The sequence below is a fragment of the Solanum lycopersicum genome, chromosome 5 (genome assembly GCF_036512215.1).
Source record: "Solanum lycopersicum chromosome 5, SLM_r2.1".
NCBI classification, from domain to species: Eukaryota; Viridiplantae; Streptophyta; class Magnoliopsida; order Solanales; family Solanaceae; genus Solanum; species Solanum lycopersicum.
In genome coordinates this window covers 55176198-55196434 of record NC_090804.1, presented here as the reverse complement: position 1 = coordinate 55196434, position 20237 = coordinate 55176198, and the positions used below count along the sequence as shown (strand labels likewise).

Below are 20237 nucleotides of genomic sequence, written 5' to 3'. Positions count from 1 at the left end.
AGTTTCTTATATTTTGCAAAACTTCATATGCCAAGTTTAATTGTTGCATATATTTAAAAAATAATAATTGATGTATTTTTAAAAATTATACTTTTTACCAAATGGGAATCTTTATATGATATTAATAATGAAGTAGTTGATTCATTAATATTACTTCATCTGTTCTAATTTATGTGAATTAGTTTGACTTGACATAAAGATAATAAATAAAGACTTTTGAATAAACTGATTTTCCATCAAATTTTTTATTTTATTTTCTAAATATAAAATATATTAAAAAATTGAAAGATAAATTTTATTAAAATTAGTGTACTTATAAAGATAAATTTACTAAATATAATTAACTTTTTTAATTTAGAATTTTAATGGGAAGTTATTATCATTAAACTTCTAAAATTTGAATAAAAAACTAACTCTAAACTACATAAAGCCAAATTTCAATCTATTTTTACTATATATAATAATTTTCCATCATTTTTTAAATTTTTTTCTCTAATCATAAAGATACATATCAAAACTGGAAAGATGAAGTCTATTAAAACTAGTGTACAAACAAAGATAAATATGAATTGAAAACTAACCCTATACTAGATAAAATAAAAAATCAATGTATTTTTTGCTATATAAACTAAAATTTTCCATCAAAAATTTTGTTTTATTCTCTAAGTTATTTTGCGTCTATTTTTAAAATTTTCAGTTTCGTTTGTAAATTTTACATGATTCATTGAGGCAACACTTACATAAATATGTATGTCCTTAATTTGCTTACCGGTCAAAGAGTGATGTTAAGATAATTTTTTATTTTATTATAGTCTATCAACAATTTATGTCAAAAGAATAGTAAAAAAAATTTCTGTTGTAAGTTATTTTATTCAAATTAATGATTGTCTTTATAAAACATATATTTCATGAAATGAATAAATAAATAAAAAGTGTAGCTCTTTCAAATTGATTAAAGAAACCATGATGAAATTATATAGTTATCTTTTAGTAATGATGGTGTTGATGTTTTGCACTTTCTCATTTGCTGATCAATGATGATGATGAGCCTCATATTATCCCTTAAATATAAAAAAATTATTTGATTAACCTTCAATTTTCTAGAGAATTGTTATTTTTCTATTAAATATTACGTTCATCATTAATTGCAGTTTTAAGCTATGAAAATTAAGTAGGGAAAAAATATGTCTTTAAGAGAATTAATATTGTTACATATTATATCTAATAAAAAGAATCATTAAAATGAAAGGTGAAAAATTGAGGAAATGAATGTAAAGACTTTTTGAGATATTACAAATAAAATAAAAAAATTAAATGAAGGAAAAATGACCAAAAAAAACATGAAAAAGGATATATATATATATATATATATATATATATATATATATAAAGAGATGTTTGGATACACTTATAAAGTGTAATCTCTATTATTTACTAGATAGTGATGCCCGTGCTAAGCACGGGCCCAACATTTTGCATTTTTATTAACAGAGAAAAATGCGCAATTAAGCAAACTTAGACAATTTAATTACACATCATAGTCATAGCTTGCTATAATTACCACGCATGACTAATATTATACAATAATTATGTGGGCTGACTTCGACCTTGTATAATTAGCGACGTTTGTGTATGTATAATTCGCTAGAATATACAAATACATATGCATAATATACAATTATCTAACCAAAATACATATATAATTCATTTCTCTCCCGCTCTTTGCCCTCTCTCGTTCACCTCTCTCCTCTCTCTACCAATTTCACTTGCCATATATATAAGTGCATATATATAATATACAATTATCTAACCTACTCATCTCTCTGCCCTCTGTCACTTGCCTCTCTCCTCCCGCTCCCAATCTCGCTCACCTCTCTCCTTCCTCTCTCAATCTCTCTTGCCATATATACAAATACATATGTAGAATATACTATTATCTAACTTATATACATATACAATTCACCTCGCTTCCATTCTTTGTCCTCTCTCACTCGCCTCACTTCTCTCTATAACATGTAACTACAAATTTTAATTATTAAACTATAGCTATAAAAAATAATTAAACTATTTTTGAGCGACTATATGTCAAAGTTCCCCCTATTAACAGGGAGCAAGAAGCATAATAGGGAAAGTTAGATTAGTTTGGTTTTCACAAAAACCTTATAGCATTAAACATGAATTGTTCAAAGGCTTTTACAACCACAACAGGTTACAGGCAGAAATAGCTTCTTGTAAAGAAAAGAAAAGCGTTGGTACAACTTGACCTCGACCTTGTTGTCTCAAAAGTATTCTCAGCAGTTAGACCTTTTTTTTATGGGGGGGGGGGGGGGGGGTGTCAAACAAGACTATTTGCATAATGGGCTAACAAATAGAGTTGAAGCATCTTCATACTTAAAACATCTAAAGAAAATCAAACCATACCATGTGTGTTAACAAAATTCTACTGAGAACCCGAAAAAAAGAACTTCAAAGTTTAACATTTATAACAATACCAAACATAAATCCTCCAAGAAACTAAATCCATAAGGAGTAGCAGATGCTATAATGCCTACATGAAAACATAAATGAAAAAATAACATAACCAATAGAGTAAGTACTCTTTCTATATATGGGCTATGGTTTAGTCTAACACTTAAATAAAATTGTCTTCCACACAAAGTAAAAAAGAAAGGGAAAAAGAGTACTCCTTCAAAGAACAGCCCTAAATGTTGCTAAAAACACAATATTTATCCTACTATTGTTACTAATTTAATAGTATATAGTAATATGCAGGGCTAACATATGCTCCTTTGCACATCTCATATTATGTCGCTTACATTGACATCATAGTAGGTGCAAGCTAGACATTGTTAAGAAGTATCAAAATGTTTTCTCTTCACAAATAAAGAAAGGGAGCATTTTATGAGCAAACATCTTTGAAAGAACATCAACAAAACATATCTTCTCCGAGGAAATCATTCACTAAATATATTTTATGAGTTGCGTACTACATACAGAGAAAAGAAACATTGTTCTTCAGCCTTTTACTTTTCGAAATATGAGCTAGAAACGTCAAAACTTTATTGTGTGCTAACATGTTTAATGTGAAACAAACCATAATTTGTCTACTCTTGTATTTTTGTATTGAAGCATAGTACAAAAAGTACAAGGACCCGAAATAGCCCTTTGAATATTAAAATCAGAGATTTGACCTTGAAGAGAAAATAGGTCAATTAGGCAAATTGAAAAACATGTAAATTTACCTTAAATCTTGAGAAAACATCGATAAGGCATCCTAAACAAACAAAAATCTTGAGGCAGAGAGATTTAGTTTCTACACAAAGAGAAGAAACTTAGCAACACATAGATTCACCATTGAAGAGTTGAGATCTACAAAAAAAGAGTTGAGAAAATAAACCAAGCTTAGCAAAAATCTATAGAGAATTGTAAGAAAATAGTGCAGAAGTTGTACACAAAGTCAAGCAAAATGAGACAAATATTTGTTCATCAATGAAAAAGAGCAAAATTTACTATACAATCTGTACTACCTTTAGTACAATTAGAAGATATAGTGTTTGTCCTTTTTAATTCTCATGTCTAAATAAGGAGATATATATCTACCAACCAGTATTGTGAAAATCCTAGTATCTACCAACCAGTATTGTGAAAATCCTAAAACAATTCATGAAACAAACATACAACAACAAGAAGATAATGTAGTCCCACAAATTCGAGTCCCTCTCTGATAGACAGTCGGTTCAACGAAAAACAAATCAAAGCAATCCGATAAAAGAAGTAATTTATGTGAAAGCATAACAAGGCATGTTGAACAGTATCTACAACAATATAACACTATGATCAAAGTAGAAGAAATAAGATAGTAACAAAAACCGATCAATGAAAAACTACAAAAGTAATCCTCACACCAGTAGTTTAAAAGATAGCAGATTCTCAGATCAGAAACTCCCAGTAATGGAAAATGAACAAGGAGGATTTCTACTTTATCAAAAAATCAAGCTCATTAAGCTTGAAACTACTATGATTCAGAAAGCAATAAAACTAACGATGATCTGGGTCTGGATTTGTAGGCTTACCAAAACAGGTTGTTCTACGTGATCCTCGTGGTCATGATGAAAAGAATCAATATAGCCATTCCTTCCGAGCAGTCTGCTTTATACAAAAATTAGAAGCTTTTGCCTGCAACTTCTTTCAGTATAACTTTTGCCTCTTTCCTAGGACAAACTTATTCAAATCTGCAGCTGCAGAGATGAAACTCTAATTTTTCAAACAGTATCCAAACTCCAAATAATTAAAATTTAACATAGATGTAGACAACTTTTGTTGAGAAATATGCAATGATGTTGAATCTTCAGGATAGCTCAAATAAGGATCAGATTGACATCTTTAATGGAAACATGTCAAATATTAAGTTGAGGCCTGATTTCGCCATTGAGAAAGTTGTCCTGAAACTAAAAGTGTCGGCACAATAGCAATGTTTCAACAACAGCTTGCAATAGTTTCTCGTCAAATACTTATTTCGGTTGATTAGGAAAAGAAATCAGCTGTACATTTTGACTTCCTATAATCCCAAATTGAGGTATTCATTCACTTGTTGGTAAGACCATAAAAAAGACCATGTTCGACATGAAACATGTACTACACATTTTACTAAGTTTGAGCTTGAACCTTCTATAACCAAATGAATATCTTATCAAATGAAGAGTTGTAGTTCAACACTAATGATAAAAGAAATACAGGAGCAAAAGGAAGTACAAATGTCTATGTTAATTGTCATTGAAGCATGAAGGAACAAAATGAATGTAAGCAACCATATGTCTAGAAAAGACAAATAGAGTTAACATTTTAGAGTTAAGGGCTAACCATCTCCAAACAATATTTACTCAGATTTGAGGGTTAACTCGGAAAAACACCTTTGTGTACTAATATACGACTCACAACATCCATTTGAAGACAACATACATGAATCCTACTACGAATTTGAGAAAGAAGATTCTTGAAATCACATTATACACCTATTCAACCATCAAAGTTAAGAGAGATCAAATAGATATGATGGAGTACTTCAATCCATCCTTCATTTAGTCCTCTAAGAAGTTTTCATTTAAGAGGATGACGATAATTATCAAATTTAAGCACCCCAATAAAATTTGAGTGGAAAAAAATTAAGAAAGAAAGCACCTCACTATATAAAGAGAAGTATATTATACATTTGAAACATATTTCTAAATATAAATGATAACAAGAGATTGAAGTTGTCCATAGTAACATACTTATTGATTTATTGACTAATGAAGTAGAAATTTTTTGTCCAAAAAACAAGGAAAAGCTTATTCAAAACTTTCACGGAACACCACATATGCATGTACAACTTCTTCATGCTTTACCTTTAACCAAAAAAAGGAAAAAATAGTTCATAACTCTATCATCTAGCCGATGTCCTTGGTCTTTTAAAATCTATGTATTGCCCTTATATGTTGACATTCTTATTTCGAGAAATATTTTATCTTGATAAAAATAATATTTACAGTTTAATGGAGTGCTGAAAAAACTGTACATTATATCTAAATTTATGCATGTACAACTTCTTCATGCTTTACCTTTAACCAAAAAAAGGTAAAAGTAGTCCATAACTCTATCATCTAGCCGATGTCCTTGGTCTTTTAAAATCTATGTATTGCCCTCATATGTTGACATTCTTACTTCGAGAAATATTTTATCTTGATAAAAATAATATTTATAGTTTAATAGAGTGCTGAAAAAACTGTACATTATATCTAAATTTTTTCGCTAACACAGAGTTTAACTAATAGCAACAACTTGCAATTGAAATAGATGCAAACAAAGGACAAACCATTTCTTGGGATAAATAAATAAAATATATATAAACAACAGACATCTAGTAGAAACAAAGCACCAACCTTTTGGATCATTCACGTAGAAATGAACACATAGTAGAAAATCTGTAAAAAAAAAAAAAAATTAGTTAGTTTAGGCATACTATCAAACACCTTAAGTGTGTCACTTAAATTGAATTAGTTGTTGCAACTACAGAATACTTGTTAGAATTAAAAAAAAAATAAGCGGAGGCACATCTAGTTACATAGATTTTAACAGCACAAACGAAAAAGTAAATTTATAAAAGAGACTTTGAGATAGAATCCAGACATGCATGAATAAATTAAAAAAAATTTGTTAATAAGTACATATAAAATCTAATAAGAGACGATTTAAAAGTTGTCATAATGATTAAAATCAAAGAAAGTGCACTAAAACAACAAAAAATTAGGGAAGAGATACATCAGCAAAAATAGCACACAATTAGAAGGCCGAACAATCAAGGAAGAAGAGGTGAAATTTGAGATTCCAAATAGAAAAATTAATTTTCATAGAAAAAGTAAAATGGAGAAAGAGGAGATAAATTACCAAAACAAATGATAGAGAAACTATGAGAAGAGTGAAGAACAAAGCCAATGTTTAAAAGAGAAGGATGATAGAAATCTGTAAGATAGTCTGTTTGCAATATGAAGTGGTACGTGGTTTCTAGAGGACAATACACGTGTTAGCAGAAAAAAATAGGAAAAACTAAGTTTGTTGTACAATTCAGAAAACCTTTTGTACAATCTGCTTATGCTGTGTTCGTCCTCTAATCTGTCATTTCTAAAAAGGGGGAGATAAGGGGACATTTTTCAAGGGCTGCTTAATTTTTTTTTAAGCCAAAAGGCTTAAACAAAGACCACGTTCAAAGAGCGTGCCCTTAGTAGACTGCTATATGTAGGAATTCACACTACAATAAATTTGATCCACGCCACACTAATTTTACATGTATATAGACAACAGTCACAAATACGTATCAGAAACAAAGTATGATGAAAATTAACTCAAAATTATCTCTTGAAACGTATGCAGATATATAGAAACAAATCAAACTTCAACTCCACAGTCTTCTATAGTAATCTCAAATTAACAATATTTGGGTGGGGAAGTATCCAGGGGCGGTTCTATTCTTTGGCATTTAAGCCCTTCGCATTAGGCCCCCACATTTTTGGGACCCCAAAATTTTGTTAAGATTAAACTGTAAAATTTTTATAGATAAATTAATTGTTTATGATAAAAAGTATAACTCTTAAAAAATAAATTATTCTATTCACTTTAACATCTTTTGTACTTTGTTAAAAATAATAATTAATAGTGAAAAGTGTTGCAAAACGTGAATTACAGTTTTTCTAATTTTCTTTTTAAAAATTTAGTTTCAAGCATTACTAGAGTATAAACATATTAAAATGAGGTATATCAATTCATCAACTTCTTGAGTCAAATTCTATTATTCTTACTCTTATCTTTGTTTAGTATTTATCAACTCATTACTTATAGCACTATATTAGCAATACATATAATAATTGTCTCACTTAAAAGATGTTTTTCAATGTTGAGTTGATAAAATCTTACCTAAAACTAGTAACTGAAAAAACAATATTAAGGAATAATAATTTCCATCTAAGTAGTGTAAAAAATAAATTTTGAATAAATACGTATACAAAGTGTATTATATATTAGGCCGCAACTTGAAATTTCACTTTAGGCCCCCAATTACGTAGACCCGCCCTGCAAGTATCATATCTAAAACTTAATCTTCTTCTAGGTTAGAAAAATTAGTACTTATTAAGATTTCTTTCCAATCCAAAAAGGAGAGGAAAACACAAATCTTTTTCTTCGATAAGAAGAAACGGGTGTTTCTCCTCTTTCTTGAAAAAAATTCGCACGCTACATTTTATTCTACCAGAAAATAGGATTCTAAAATCTAGTTAAATATGAGCAATGGACCACATAATTAGTTAATGATAATTCCTATAAATACATGTAACAGTTTAGAGAATATATTTTTATCAATCAGTCTAAAATTTCTATCTTTACTCGGTCCCATTCAATACATACAAAATGTACTAGCACGAGAAGTTGAGACTATACCGTTCTCATAATCAAGAAAATTTATATATAATCTTGTGCTATAATTGTATCGATGACATGTCCAATTTTATCCTAGATTGTGAATTCTTTTTTATACTTATAAGAACCGATGATTTAGTCTTCTGTATATAAGCTAAAACTCTTTACACTAAATCATTTACTATATAATAAAACAAACACCATAAACGATTATATGATTTTTAAAAATCGAATAAATAAATACTCTATAATAAATATTATATCTAACAATATGATTAATAGTTTGTGTATATATATATATATATATATATATTTGACAACACTTATAAAACTATAAAATATATATATATATATATATATATATTTGACAACACTTATAAAACTATAAAACGTAATCTATATTATTTAAGGGCACATTTTTCCAGGGATGCTTAATTATTAGTAGCCAAAAGGCTTAAATAAAGACCACACATGAAAAATGTGCCTTTAAATAGTTGACAATGTTTTCTAAATGTTCTTTAAATTTAGTGTGACGTAGACCAAATATGTTGTAGTGTGAATTCTTAGACACAGTAGATTGCTTTTTAGATTTTTGTGAAATTAGTGAGGCTCAAGTTTAATAGTGAATCTTGTAACATAAACAACTGTAGCATTTTAGGATCTTACATGAATGTAGACAACAATCGCAAATACATATCACATATAAAATATGCTGAAAATTAACTTGGGATTATCAATTGAATCGCATTCAAATATCTTGAAACAAATCAAACTCCACTCAACGGTCTTCTATAGGAATCCTAAATTAACAATTGAACTCTCTTAGGACTTGGGTGGACAAGTATCGTATATTAAACTTAATTTTCCTCTAGGTTAGAAAAATCACTACTTATTAAGATTTCTTCCCAATCCAAAAAGAGAAGAAAATACAAATCTTTTTTCTTTGAGAAGAAGATACTCACGGTTCTCCTCTTTCTTGAAAAAAAAAGATCTGCACGTTACTTTTCTTTTATCTACCAAAAAATAGGATTTTAAATACTAGTTAAACATGGGCACTGTCGGGACCATTAATTAATTACCGAGGCTTTCTATTATGGAAATATTACTTTCAAATTATTAATTTGAATTTATTCTTACCATGATAAATTACAAATCATTTCACTAGAAATTTGTAATAGCACTCCTCTCTTTATATTTTGAAATTTCTCAGTAAACACTTTGTAATTCCCCATGTAAAAAGCAATAAAAATTCTCCATTTAAGGTTACAGATACTAATCAATAAATTAAATTTATGCTGAATTTAATTCAATGCTTAATTTCTTTTAGATCGATATTTAACTTATTTCATGTGTGAGATTCATAAATCTACAAGTCAGATTTACAGATGAAAATTTATAAGTTTCTCATAAAAGATGTATCATCAATCTCTATTGAGACATGGATTTCATCAAAAAAAATTAATTATTCCACCAACATATAATATTATCATCCAATCTACCAAGCATATTGACCCATCTCAGAATCTCACCTTTTAATAAGTGAAAACGATAGTTAATGTTCACTAATCATAATCATTATATCAAGATTAAGAATATAACTACAGTTAACAATTTATAGAATATGTTTTTATCAACTAATCTAAAACATTCATCTCTACTCGATCCCGTCCAATACATACAAAATGTACTAGCACAAGAAGTTGAAACTATGCCGGTACCATAATCATCATAAATTATATATAATCTTGTGCTAAATCATACCGACTACATGTTCAATTTTCATCCTAACTAGATTGTGAACAAATTCTTTTATACTTGTAAGACCTGATGATTTATTTGTATATAAACTAAAACTCTATACACTAAGTCATCTACTATAAAAGTAAATAGACACCATAAGTAAATATATAATTTATTAAAACTGAATAAATAAATATTCTATAATAAATATCATATTTAGCCATATGGTTAAGAGTATATTTCCCAACACTTCCTTGCAAGACCAATGCATAAAATAGCAAGACTAACAAAATATGAATATAGCAACATGACAATTAAATTGCATACCGATTAAAAATATTATAAAAATAGCTAAATGGGAATTACTGGAGAATTTATAATTTTTTTAAAATAATGACTATATTCTCCTTATCGGGCATAATCAATATTTCTAAATTCTAATACAAAAAAATAGCAATATCAAATCTCTCTTTCAGGTGCTGACAAACAAAATAACAATATCAGATCTCTTTCATGCGCGCTCGACACATGTGTGAGAGAGATCAATCACATGTACATCAATATACAAATTGTGATGATTGGTAAAAAAGAAAGAAGATGTATTTATGAAAATTATATTCCATGAAATGAATAAATAAATAAATAAATAATGTACCTCTTCCAAATTTATTAGAGAAACCATGATGGAATTATATTATAATCTCTTAGTAGTAGTGTTGTTGTCTTGCACTTTCTCCTTTGCTGATCGGTAATTATGATGAGCCTCATATTATTTATTAAATGGAAAAGGTTCCAAACACCCTTGAACTATTTGAAAAAATTTAAATATATTCCTCATCCACCTATTTGGTTAAGAATACCCTTCACTCCACCTTTTTTGCCCACTCTTATCCTTCAACTAACATAATTTTCTAATCATTATTATAATGATATGACATATTTTTATTTACTGAAATTAGAATTTTACTTTCACCCATTTGTTTAACCCATTTCATGACTCAATGACACATCAAATTAAAACTAAAACATCCGCCCCTTTCATTCTGAAATCCAAAAAAATACTAATTTCGTTTTCTGAGAAAGAGTCATTTCAGTTTTCTTGAAAAAATGAAACAGTAGCAAGGGGTTCATTAAATTTCCCTCAAAAAAGTTACATGACATATTTAAAGAATCGTTCAAAAAATTTGAGCCTCTTTAATTAGTGATTGAGGGTTCACAAAGAGAAAAAAAATCTATTATTCTAAAATTGTTATTTTGCATAAAATTATTTAATAGTTTTCCTCAATTAGTATACCTATCTTTCATCTAAAACAAAGTGCATTTCTTTAAGTCACCAATCTGATAATATTTAATCTGCAGCAATTGGTCGTGCTACGAAAAGTTTCTATTATTCGACAAGTCATAAATATAAATCTAACAAAAATTCAATTATCATTAATATCAGTATTTAGTTAGACGCAAATTAAAATTAACAATGCTAGATTAAACTTTCAGAAATAATCTTTTGTATTTGTAATGATTATAAACATGAGATTATAAAAGGGAAAAAAGTTTAAATTACCCCTCAACTTTGTTTTATTGGTTGATTATACCCTTACCATTAAAACGAAGTTAGTTTTACCCCTGTCATCTGCAAACATATCATTTGTACCCTCCCAATTAACGGTTTGCCCCAAATCAAGATCAAATTTTCTATTTTAACCTGAATTACTTATTTAAAATAAATTATCAATTAAATTCGACCCATAACCCGTTTAATTTGGTCTTACATGCCAAATGTATAAAAATAAGTGATAAATTTACCAAAACACATTTCAATTCCTAATAAAAAAAATTAATTTTCAGCCATTAATGAGCTTTTAAGAAGTAATGTTGAAAGCAAAAACAGAGAATGAAGACGTGCCAAGCTTGTGTTCATGGACAAAAATAAGAACAATATTGTCATTGAAATAATTCAATAACCTTCTTTCCCAAAAGTCACTGATCTGATTGTTCAAATTCGCCGCACACGATAGCGAAAATGGAAGTGTTCAAATTCCACTAGGAAACAACAACAACAACAACAAAGAAAGAAACTAAAATGTTCAAGCTGCTGCAATTTTTGGTGGGAAATCATCTAATTACACAAATCCAGATCTGTAATTTCAATTGTAAAGAAATGGGTGTTTGTTTTCGATTTGCGTGTTTTGGAGAAAAAACTTAAAATTATTGATTTTTCGAAATTGAAAATTTAAAACTCAAGCTCCAAGCTCCAATAACGGGCTATGAAGTTTTCATGGTATGTTCTACAAGTTTCAAGCTCTAATTCAAGAACTTATACCCTTAGAAGCTTTTTACAATGGTTTTGATGACATTACATATGGAGCAGCAACTACAACAAATTCAATAACAAGGGGCAAATCCATTTTTTTTGTTTTTGTTGACTTAACAACATTGAGAAAATTGAAAATCAAATTCGGTTTTGTTTATAATGGTGGCAGATTTTATATGGATTGACTTACAAAAGAATTTCCTCAATGAGTTTTAAATAGGTAATCCGGGTGAAAATTTGAAATTTAACTTTGATTTGGGGCAAATCGTTGGTTTGGAGGGTATAAATGATAAGTTTGCAGACGAAAGGGGTAAAACTAATTTCGTTTTAAAGGATATTTTTAACCCTTTTCCCATTATAAAATAATGTAACTTACTAAAAGACCGGATGACTTAATGTGATGCGCCATTGGGTAGGTTAAATAAAGGGGTAAAGGTGGGATTCTAATTTTAGCAAATAAAAATCTGTCACCATCACCATAATAATACTAAAATAACTTAAAGAATATTTTGTTAGTTTGAAGGCTAAGAGTGAGCCAAAAAGTGAAGTAAGGGGTATTATTAACCAAATAGTTGAATGAGGGGTATATCAAAACCTTTTGAAATAATCTAAGGATATTTTTGACCTTTTTCGTTTCTTATATATAAATTATTGTTTGTCTAACCTTTAATCTTCTAGAGAATTGTTACTTAGCTATTAAATATTAAAGAAGAATGTTAGTGTGTACCTCCCAAATTTTATGTTTAACTAGGGGAAGAAAATATGTAATTAAGAGAATTAGGATTGTTGCACATTATATCTAATAAAAAGAATTATTAAAGTGGGAGATGAAAATCGAGTAATTGAATGTAAAGATCTTTTGAGATATTACAAATAGAATAATTAATTAAACGAAAGAAAAATGACCAAAAAAAGGAAGAAAAAAGATAAATAGCAATGTAGGCCATAGAGAGGTGTCACGTCACCTTTCCTATGTTCTTCCTATATATATATATATATATATATATATGTATATATATATATATATATATATGTATATATATATATATATATATATATATATATATATATAATGTGTTGAATGACGTATTTTTCCCAACGATGACATTTGATGTCATTCTTAATGGCAAAAGACGTCAAATGACCGATTTTGACCGAATCGGGGGAAGTGTGAGTACCCCAAGGGAATGGGTAGTACGGGTTTTGTTTGAATTTGACAATGTATGTGTTCAAGTTTTTTCGAGGCTACGGGTTCATTTTGAAAAATGGGGTAGAAAACTGGTACGAAGTGCCATTTGGCGAGGCAAGTTGGGCTCACCAAGTGGTTTTGCAGTTCGCCAAGTTCCCCAGATCGCCCTTAATTGCAATCAATTTTTGAGTTTTGTTCTTTAACTTCTGGCAAGATGCCTAAGCTCGCTGATTTCACTCGATGACTCAGCGAAAGGTTTTCTTGGTCTCCCTCTGCTCCCCTAACCCCTAAAATACACTGTAATTTTTGGAGAGCTACTTGTAGCTCATCGATTGGCGTCGAAAATTTGCCAAATTACCCTCAACATCCCGACCATTCTTGAATTTTGAACTTTTTTTGTGCTAGTACTTTCAGTAAGCCTAATATGGCTCACCAAAGTAACTCGACGAATCTTTCTGCAAATCTTCTGGAACTTTTTCTAAGTCTTTCTTCATTGTTTTTCCAAATGTGGCTAGAACCAACATGCCATATAGTTGCATGCCGCCCTGAAACAGGGCACATATAGTCATCATAATTAAGGAGCAACTTCTTCAAATACCAAGGCAAAGAAACTACCTCCAAAGGAAGGAAAGGGAAAAGGCAAGACACCTTTAAGTGAGACACCGTAGTACAACTCCAGCAATGAGGGAGAGTGTTATGATTCTCAGGCTTCATTCTTGAGCCTGAGGACAATTAATTACTGCAAGCTCGGAGAGAAGAGCTTCACTCCAAGACGACACATGATCCTTCTAGGATCCTGACAATTCAATGTCCTCCTTCTCCAGCTCAAACACAAATGGTGGTCCCAATACCACCAGTTAGGGTCCTCTTCCCCGGTCACTTAATTGATTAAAATCTAAGGGATGACGACCATTTTATAGGAAACGAGACTGTCAACAGATTGTGTAGTGGACATACATCTAGCAATATGGGACACCCTCATGTTTCACAGGTTCGAGGTCATCACCAAGACCTGTATCCCATACATTTCTACCTGGGTCAGGGAGTTCTACGCAGCTTACAGTGATTTGTTACCTCAGGGGAAGAAGAAGGCTAGTGCCTTCGAGCCGGTAGACTTCGTTATGGTCCGATGGAAGAAAGTTAGATGCAATAGTGATGATATAAGTGTTGTTTTTTCCAGAGGGCTACAGGTTTTGTGCATGACTACCAGAGTATGATTAAGACAAAAACTCTGGATGACCTTATGGATTGGTTAGCACCCCTGATTTCTAACACTACCTCGAGGTGGATTGAGGTCGGAGCGCTATTAGAGAAGAATGACCTCAATATAGAAGCTTAGTATTGGTTTGGATTCATCAGCACCACAATCATGTTTTTGCAAAATGAGTCCACTCTCTGCCACCCAAAGGTGGACTGTCTTGGGTCTATCATAGCCAGGAAATGACTTAATTTAGGTCTAATTATTAAGTAGGAGATGTCCATGGGGGACAAAAAATGCCAGACATCTCTCTCATTCTGGTATTGATTATAGAGTTATGTCGACCGACCAGAAATCCACGTGATGAGAAGACGAATGTTGTTATTACACCCACATCTTCTACTGACATCCGATGTGTAGAGGCCGAGTACAATAAGGTTGAGGATGAAACGAATAGAGCAGCTCCGATTGACACATCCCCAGAGGTCGATATTGATTTACTACCTATAGAGGCATTCATGCCTGCTCCGGCGACTGACCTTCAGGTACTTCTAGCTTTTCTCCTTCAGACACTTCTGGGACTTCCATGCCCCATAGATCTGTTGTTGGTACTACTTCCTCTAAGTGTCTGATCACCTAGTCCATGCTTCTTAAGATGGTACACCTAGCCTATTGTTGTGATATCTGTGCCTCTTGGCTAGAGGCCGCAGTTCATGGGATGATTAAGAGATCTATTATTCTTGAATTGAAGCCTCTGAGGGCTTCTATTGATTTCCTCACAAACGAGAGTCGATGTTTGAGTGGCAGGATAGGGTTCCACTAAGGAGGTGGCGGTCTTGAAGGCTAATTTTGCTAAGCTGAGGAAGGATGTAGACTATCTGAAGTCCATAGATATTACCTCATCACTCGGGATGGTTGAGATACTAGATGACCTCAGTGTAGATATTCCATTTTTTTTAAGATGCCTTCGTCTTCCACCAGAGATGATATTAAGTATAACGTTGATGCTAATGAGTTTGAGGCCGAGATAGATGAGGAGCATCTGGGTGTGTGTGAGGAGGCTGTTTATGAGGACCTGACTGACTTAGAGGGTGCCATGTTCTAGAAAGTTAGAAAGAACTCCCTGAGGGATACTTCGATGGTGTGCTTTAGTGGAGCCAAGGTTGATGAGACACTGCACACTGATGCCCCGATAGATTGAGTGTCTGAGATGCAGACTTCACTTAGGCTTAGACTTGCATGAAAATATTTTCTCTCCCTTTTTGTTACTTTTTTTTATATATATATTATGTTTTGGTTGCATTTGAGGACAAGTGCTAATTTTGTTGGGTGGGGTGAGGTATTACCTATATCTTATGGTTATTATGTGAATATTTTCTCTGTTCTGATGGTGATTTTGTGAATATTGAGTCGATTGCTTAATTTGTGGCCCATTGTTTTAATGTGAAAAAGGGATTTTGGACTAGTTTTAAAAATTTTGTCACCTCTTTTGTGTGTCTATGATTGTTGTTGTACAAATTTGAGTGTTGGTTGTGCTCAATACCAATGACTTAAATAGTGCTCTTAATTTAAAATAATGAATGTGCATCTACAATGAGGCAAACTAAGTTATATAGACAATAAGTAAACTTGTATCATCGATGTGACTAGCTGGTTGTCGAATGAATCTTATGTAATGAGCATTGCACACTAACTAGAGTCTTGTTTGATATTGGTATCAACGCCTTGTGTGGTGAGGTTATCCCGAACATTGTACTTAATGAAACCTAGAACTTGCCCCCATTGGTCCGATTGAATAAGCGAAGCAAAATAATTGAATTGATGTTAGGCAAGAATTTTGAAGAGTGAGCCAATTTGACAATATACCTTTTTGTGGCCAACCTTGTGAGATATGTGAACCTAGCTTGACACCTTTTGAGTATACCCTTTTTTTGAAAGAAACTTGAGCAACTTTGACCTCTTTATCCCATCACCTAAAACCTTCATGAAGTATTGGTATGTTTAAATAGCCAACTTAGGACAAAATCCTATTTTGGGGATGTGGTGAAAAAAGAGGAAAGTCAAGAAGTGTGAAGAATTTCCCCTTTTATGGATTGTTTTGAAATAGATGGAACCCCTTCATGTAAAAACACTAATAAACAAAAGAAAAAGACAAAAAAATATCAAGAATTGTGAAATAAAATATGTGAACTTAGTGAAAAATGGGGTATTTGGTGATTCGTATCTAGCTGAATAATGGGATGGAGTTTGAGCATGTTTGAACGAGAAAGAGAATGAGAAAGAGTGATTTTCATTTTATACTTCGTGAAGTTAGAAGCCACTAAGCCCAAATGACCACACATTTACACTCAACCCCGTTTCAAGCCTTGAAAAGACCTTTGTGATCTTTAGTGACCTGAAACAAAATTTGATTGGAAAATAAGGGAAAGCCTATAGGTTAAGTCATTCATGTTCATATTTTTGAGTGTGAGAGTTGTATGTGATTCTGACACTTTAAATTGATGATGAATTTTGTGTGAATGTGGAATCATCTTTGATATGAGGGAATTTGAATACATTTGTTGAGCTTGAAGTTGCATTTGAGGCAAGTATTGTGAAGTTGAGTACCCTTGATAATGGTGAGTCACAATTGAATCTTTAAGTGCAGAAATCATCATTATATGTGTAGCTTGAACCCTGTTGTGTGCATTCATGTAAAGTCTTATGTAACATTATTTTTAGGCATAATCGATGATCTTGAGTTCTACTTAAGGACAAACAAAAGTTTGAGTTGGGGTGTTGATGAGTCCCAGATTTGGACTCACTTAGGACTCTGTTATGATAGTATAAGTGTTCTCAAATTCCAAGTTCATGCTATACACTGATGTTAAATCCTTAATTTTAAGCTATGTGAACTAAGGAGCAAGGTAAGGACAGTAACAGGCAAAAAGGAGCAAAACAAGTTGAAGAAGTTGAGAAAAGCGATCATTCTAATTGCTAAGATCACTCGATGAACCGTCGAATGACTCTTTAGCATGCCTAAAGTTCCAGTGTGCCAACTCGGGGGAGAAGAAACCATGTCGGCGATACAAATGGGCATTCAACGAATCACTGGTCGGTTCTGTGACAGAAGAATGGATCGCCTAATGTTATAGTATATGGGATGATGAGAACCAATGCGAAATGGCGATGAAAGAAAGCAAAGGGCAGATCACTGAACCACTCGGTGAACCCAAGTTATTTCGCCTAATGGCTTTTCAGGCCAAATTTTGGGCAACTATAAATTGATTTTTCAACTGTAATTTTATTATCATGCCATCATTAACTATATTTTTCTTTTGAGTTTTAGAGTTTCATTGTAGACTTCGAAGCTTTTTGAGGGTTAAACTTGAAGATTTTCAAGTGTAGTATTTTAATTTAACCTTTGGAAAACATTGAAAAGGCTTGGAGACTATTACCAGCTAATGAATAATCAATTTGGTAATTGTTTTTATACTTTTATAATATTAAGCTAAAATCATAATTCTTGGGGTTTGATCATGTGATTATGGATTGAATTATCTTATCGATATTGTTAATTACTTATTTAAATGCTATATTGAAGTGGGTTTAATCATTAGCTTTGTTTTGATCTATGAATAAACGCAATTCTAATTTTGAGTTCATAGATTGCTTGAGAGACATGTTTTCAAACCAAAGCTTTTGATTAATTGTTTGTGGATTGGGCTGTTGTGGATTCAGCTCGGAAGAGTGAATCCTAAACCCAATCCTTCCGATCTTGCGAGAGAGAAAGAGAGAGAGAGGATGTATTAAGGTTGTGGGTTGTTCTTATTTTCTAAGTTTATTGATGTTTGAAAGAAATAACTTGAAATGTTATAGTTATTCGAGAGAAAACTTTTCACTCAAAGTCTAGCTTACCTACTTATATTTAGATACTCCATCCGTTTAAAAAAGGATGACCTAGTTTGACTTGTAACGAAGTTTAAGAAAAGAAAGAATACTTTTTAATCTTGTTGTTCTAAATTAAAGTTATGTCAGATGTACCAAAATGCCCTTCAATCTTATGGTTATAAACATACCACGTGGAAAGTTAAAGTCAAATTGTTGCCAAAAGAGAAAATGGGTCAATCTTTTTGAAACTGACTAAAAAGGAAAAATGGTCATTCTTTTTGAAACGGAGGGAGTATTTATTGGTAGTTTAAACTAACCATATAGTGAAATTTTCCTATAATCGATCACATTCAAAAATTCCTTTCTATATTGTTATTTTCTCTTGTTTTGATTGTGTTGTAGCTGATAATTGCAAAGTAACCCCCCCCCCCCCCCCCGTCTGACATTTGTGTCACCCCATTTAGACTTGTTTACATGTATTTTAGATAATTTCTATCTATATATCTAATTAGACCACAGTTGTACTTCCTAATTGAATTTGTACATGTACTTCTCCCTATGGGTTCGCCCCCAACCTTTCCTTGGAATTTATATTGACTAACAATCGTTTGTACCTAGGAATGGATGAGGTATGCCTGAAACGTTAATCATATCTTAAGTGGATCCACTAACTAATTTATATCTAAGGCAAACCTATGATTGCACATAGTTACGAGATAGGGAGATTGCTACTACAAACCCGACATCTACTATGGGAGAGTTTCCATTTCAATACCCTCTTGGTGCTAAGAATGAATCCCACAATATAGTCATTAATCATATTCATCTTATTATCCATGAAGCATAATGAAGTAGTCAATCCAAGAATGAATTCAGTAGAATAGCTCTTTAATCTTGATTCAAAGTTTACTTGAGAAAACCTTTATACCCTATGAATCCTTTATGGGAGAATAACCTTTCAAAATAACAACATCGATGTTTTTACTCTTAAGGCGCCTTAAAATAATTCATAATAACTTCATGCAAACACGCATATCCCCATAATTTCATATGTTTATGGGTTTATCATAAGATTATGGTTGAAAATCATAATTGAAGCATGGAAAGGTGCAATTTCAACTAAATATCATAGATTAACATCAAATAATTCATTAGAAGACTCAATTGATCATAAGAAATCATAATTGGAAGAAACCTATATTCTTTGATTTGAAACCCTAACTTGATAATTTGAGAAATTGAATTGAAAACTCGAAATGTTTAGGGACCCATGGAGGAAAGGACTCGATGGGTGAATGCAGACATATCTTAATACCAAATGCCAAGAACAATGGAGAATTTGGAGACTTCAATGGAACTCTAGCTATTCTTCTTCTTCTTTCTTAAACTTCAGAGGATTTGGGAGGAAGAACTTGGTCAATTTTTAGGAAATGAGTTCAATTGGGTGATTTGGAGGTTTGAAATGTTTATATAGGTCCTAGGGTAGAGGGTAAAATGACATAGTATTGGATTAGAATAATTAGAAAAAGATCAAAAATCTCTTAAATAAAATTGTCGAACCCTCACCAACGGTTAGACCTATGGACCATCCTCGTGAACCATTGGTGGGATTAAGGGACATATTCTTAGACCTTCGAATGACGGGGCCCATGTACGGTTGGTAGGTCTACCTATGGATAGTACATGGCTCGTAGGTCCTAAAATTGCATTTTTCCATTCTTTTCAAATATGAGGTGTTACACTTTTAATCTTTCAACCTCTCCTAAGGATAAGAACTTGATCTTATAGATACATTGTCACCCAATGGGCTTCTTTCCAGGTGGTAAGTCTGCTATGCTTCAAGTTTTATTACTTCCCAAATAATCAACTTCCAAATCCATAGCCTTCACCCAATCAGGATCAACAACAACCTCTTTGAGAGAACATGTTCACTGAGAGCTGAATAAGCCTTCAATACTTGTATATAGTCAGGATATTTGATTAGT

At 31.6% G+C, this 20237-nt stretch overlaps 1 long non-coding RNA gene across 2 annotated transcripts; it reads right to left on the bottom strand.

Annotated features, from left to right (window-relative positions):
* Positions 1 to 2429: 2429 nt before the first annotated feature.
* On the bottom strand, positions 2430 to 6741 carry LOC138348598 (uncharacterized). 2 transcript variants are annotated; one of them, XR_011221360.1, is made up of 5 exons: positions 6424 to 6561; positions 5919 to 5960; positions 4074 to 4238; positions 3243 to 3369; positions 2430 to 2548 (listed from the first exon to the last, which is right to left on the bottom strand). It is a non-coding gene; the product is annotated as an uncharacterized lncRNA (long non-coding RNA). The 2 variants fall into 2 exon arrangements; XR_011221359.1 differs by lacking the exon at positions 2430 to 2548 and having other exon boundaries at positions 3022 to 3369; positions 6424 to 6741.
* Positions 6742 to 20237: the final 13496 nt, after the last annotated feature.